General features: G+C 32.8%; 1 pseudogene; it reads left to right on the top strand.

Moving 5' to 3' along the window:
• LOC137620671 (uncharacterized) overlaps positions 1–5,000 on the top strand; it is a 47,088-nt pseudogene that overhangs the window by 27,698 nt on the left and 14,390 nt on the right.

Below are 5,000 nucleotides of genomic sequence, written 5' to 3'. Positions count from 1 at the left end.
TACAATTGAAGATGAAATATCATTGGAAGGAGAAAGGATTAATGGAGTAAAATCATTCAAGTATTTAGGAACTATGATCTCCAATACAGGGTCATCAGAATTAGGGTTTAATGAAAGATTGAAAAAAGAAAACTAGACAATGGCAAGGGTAAGTAACATTTTGAAATCAAACCGCCTGAAATTACATATAAAAGTCAGACTACATGTCAGTTTAATGAGATCTGTGTTGCTCTATGGACGTGAGTCATGGTATGAAAATGAAACAATCTCAAACAGGTTTAGTAGATTTGAAAACAAAGCCCTAAAAAGGATATTGGGAGTTAAATGGCAGGGCAGGATTAGAATTGAAACTATAACAGAGATTACTTGATTGCCATATGTGGATGAGATTATGGTGAGGGGTAGATGGATATGGTTTGGGCATGCTCCTCGCACTCCCCAAGAGAGATTAGTTCACTAAACGTTTAACTGGGCTCAACAACGCACTAGAAGAGTTGGAAGCCCCAGTCCTACTTGGTTGAGGACTGTGAAGCCTGAAGTAGGAGGTGATGAATGGAGAAGTATTGAATTAAAAGTTCAAGACAGGGACGACTGGCGAAATCTAACCGAGGCCCTTTGTGTCAATAGGCGTAGAAGGAGATTTTATATCTATCTATCTATCTATCTATCTATATATATATATATATATATATATATATCCCTAATGCCTATCTTTTCCTTTTCTCCCACCTCGACTCCAATGCTACCTCATCTAGTAATATACTGTATATTGATGGTTTGAATTTCTCTCTCTCTCTCTCTCTCTCTCTCTCTCTCTCTCTCTCTCTCTCTCTCTCTCTCTCTCTCTCTCTGTCCTATTAGAAATGATCTCCACATCCGTAGAACCATTACCAAGGAACCTCCTGTCTTAATTGAATAGTCAGAGGCGCCTACCAATCGGACATCAGCTGTCGAACAACATTGCAAATATAATCGCTACAATAAGAGCAAAGTGGGCAGCCAATGCCTCCAGACAAACACAAACAGGAGATTGTTATAGACTTTACTATGAGTATGCTGATAGTAGTAGTAGTAGTAGTAGTAGTAGTAGTAGTAGTAGTAGAAGTAGTAGTAGTAATTAAACTTTAATATTGATGGCAATAATAATAACAGTAATAATAATAATGACGATGGTGATAATAGCAACAGCAGCAGCAACAGTAGTAGTAGTAGTAGTAGTAGTAGTAGTAGTAGTAGTAGTAGTACTGGCTGTAGTAATCAAACTTTAATATTGATGGCAATAATAATAACAGTAATAATAATAATGACGATGGTAATAACAGCAACAGTAGTAGTAGTAGTAGTAATTAAAATCTACTTTTAAACTGAAATGTAATTTGCAACAATAATAAAAAAACAATTTGCAACAATAATAAAAAAAAAAACAATACCGAAATAACAATACTACTAATACTACTAATAATGATAGAATAATAATATTAATCACCAAGATCTACTTTTTCCAAACATGAAATAATGAAACAATTCCCCCCACAGTCAGCAGCACGCCGCCTGGGACGATCCTTGGGAGCCCTGGAGGAGGACACCAAGAAGCCGAGGACCCAGCAGCAGCAGCAGGAGACTTCGAAGCTCAAGCGAGACTATGGCCACTTGCTTCATGAAGACGAGAATGAAAACGAGCAAGACGAGGAAGAGGCTTACTTCGCTAAAACCTTTAAGGGGAAATCTCGTAAGGATCATGGTCTTTTATATTACCTTCTACCACACGTCAGAATAATGGTCATGGTATTGACTCTATCACTATTCTATCTAATTTCTCTTCCTCTTGTGTTGTTAAAGTTTTTCTAGTTTATATAGGAAATATTTGTATAGGTGTTGTTGCTATTCTTAAAATATTTTATTTTTCCTTGTTTCCTTTTTTCACTGGGCTATTTTCTCTATTGGAGCCTCTTGGGCTTATAGCATCCTGCTTTTACAACAGGTTGTAGCTTAGCAAGTAATAATAATATGCAAATAATGCTCATTTTCTTGCCTCTCCCCATACGGAAAAACAAAGCCCATACAGTAGTTTTGCCTATTAACACGTGCAAACGAAATAACAGCCAATAGTAGCAATAGTTTAATAATAACGTAAATTATACCCCATATCACATATGAGTAACTAATGTAATGTTACGTGAGTTTAATGCAATATAAAAACTTATGGTAATATGAACTTATGTCTTCATAAGTGAATTTTTGTTACATGAATTGCCTGAATTAACTTCTGTTAATTCTAATACTCAGGCCTTCTCCACCATGAGGTTCAATACTACACAGTATTCTAGAAGTTTTATTCCAGCTGCGACCAAGCAGTGGAAGGATCTTCTTAATCGGGTAGTTGAATCGGTAGAATTTCAAAAGTTCAAACTTGCAGCAAATGTTTTTATGTTGAACAGACTGACATAAGTCTTTCTATAATTTATATATGAAATATCTGTTTTGATGTTGTTATTGTTTTTAAAATATTTCATTTTAATTGTTCATTATTTCTCACATCGTTTATTTATTTCCTTATTTTTTTTTCCTCACTGGGCTAATTTTCCCTGTTGGAGCCCTTGGGCTTATAACATCCCGCTTTTCCAACTAGGGTTGTAGCTGAGCTAGTAATAATAATAATAATAATAATTGAGTTTACCTTTTTGACTCGTAAAGGCCTTTCTAGCCTGCTTTAGGCCAAGTAAATAATAAGTAAATCAAATGGGTATGATATTTAACTTTGGATGAAGAGCCAAAGCTGCCTCACAATGAAGGATAGATTACAGCAGGAAAACCGGAAAAACAAAGCTCAAGCTTTTACCTTTTGACAAGTGTAAGAATAAAGCTTAAGTTCTTACCTCCTATAATGAGTGAAAATAAAGCTCATTTCGCTGCATCCTACCATAAAAGGATATGGCGTATTCATCTAAGTTTATCTATTTAGTCATAGATGGAAACGTATTTGTTGATTTCATTGGAATTTCGTAGAGGGGTGGGTTGTAAGACAATGAAACTCGATTCTAAGATTATCCAGTGACCCTTTTCTATGTTCCTATAAAAAGTCTAATTATACCCACGTTTAAAAACCCCTTTCAGGAAAATCTTTCTTAAATACCATTGTAACATCACATTTCTCTCAATTCCAAATTGTAAATGAAGAGTATATATTCATAATCAAAAGAACCAGTATTCTCGATTTGCTGGCAAAGCATAAGACGAAAAGTCACTCTAATTAGTGTTTCTTTGTTGTCGTAGGTTTGTTCTGTTTATATTTAATAATTATAGAAACATGCAAGTAAGTTCATGTTCATTAACCTTTAATATATTTGATCTATTTTATAAAATATTGTACTAAGTTATAAAAAAAATACAGATTTCGTATTGCTATTAGAATGACATATATGTTTTTTGTCTTAATTGCACATCATTCAGAATTTTCTTATAACACCTATTCTATATTCAGTTATAATAGTTCGTGCCACGTTCTTATTATTTTGACCAGAATTTTAATCATTGTTATGATGAATCAGATTTCAAATCTTTCATAATGACTCTTATTGAAGATTTCCAATTTTGTTTATTAATTAAGAATTAATATTTGTTAGACTGATTTAGTTTTGTTTCTCTTCATAACCTCGAATTTAGGTTTCTGTTACAATGATCTAAAACTCATATTTCATTTACATACTTGCTAAAATTTATCTTTACATAAATGTGACAGATTTCAACGACAGAATGTAAAGTCTAATTCTTTTATTTGCAGAAATCTTCATCAGAACAACAGCGTTCCACTTCGACCTGCACGCCTGTCTACCCAAATTCATCTGCGAAATTCACGCCCACCACGTCTCCAGCGATTTGACAGAACTTGAAAAGGATATCATTGGGTTATTCAGGTGAGAGAGAGAGAGAGAGAGAGAGAGAGAGAGAGAGAGAGAGAGAGAGAGAGAGAGAGAGATAATTGATGTATTCATTTGATTTATTGATATTGCAGTCATTCACATATCGCAACTTCATGATGTTGCAAATACATTTTTTTTTCCACAGTTTCTATCTTGATTCTTCTACAATAGGATGACTTCACAATTACTCAAGTATGAAATAAAATGTATGTCTAATGACAATAAGAAACGTAAATTACCGATATTTAATAGAGATGTGTTTCGAGAGTTTAAAGATACGAACAACGACAATTAAACGTTAAAAGTAAAACAGACATTAAAGAATATTCAAAATCTTATCGCGAGGAAAGGAAAAGACGCAGGAACATTAATAATTTGGCAAATATGATACAGAACACCTTGGAAACTAACTTGCACCTTAAAGCAGAATCCTTTGGGATTTGGTGTCTCGTTACTTCTGGTATAAAAGTTTCGAGACCGTATACTGTAAAAATGAAAATGTTGGAAAATACGTTGACATCGGAGAGAATCTTACACATTTTAAGGATTATCATCCATGAAAATATTTTCCCACTCGATCTCATTTGCTCTTTACTACATTCCCTGTAGATACACATATACATATCCCATTTATATATGCTATTATATATGTATGCATATATATGTATGTATATATGTATGCATATATATATATATATACTGTATTTATATACATATATATGTATATATATGTATGTATGTATATGTATATATATGTATGTATGTACATGTATTGTATATATATATATATATATATATATATATATATATATATATATATATATATATATATATATATATATATATATATATATATATATATATATATATATATACACACACACACACACAGTATATATGTTTAAACTGCATACGAATTGAAAAATTAGAGCACCAATGCTGTCGTGAAATGAAGCCTAGCACTGAGCAACACTTCCACGAAAAATTCTAAACGATCAATTTTGTGTAAAAGACGTTCACTTCCGTCTACTAACGTAAAAGTCATGAATCAAGAAGAAAAGTTTCCACTAATAAATCGCA

This window comes from Palaemon carinicauda, chromosome 27, assembly GCF_036898095.1.
Source record: "Palaemon carinicauda isolate YSFRI2023 chromosome 27, ASM3689809v2, whole genome shotgun sequence".
Taxonomy (NCBI): domain Eukaryota; kingdom Metazoa; phylum Arthropoda; class Malacostraca; order Decapoda; family Palaemonidae; genus Palaemon; species Palaemon carinicauda.
Note: the sequence above shows the minus strand (reverse complement) of the source record. Positions and strands in the feature narration are given on the sequence as shown.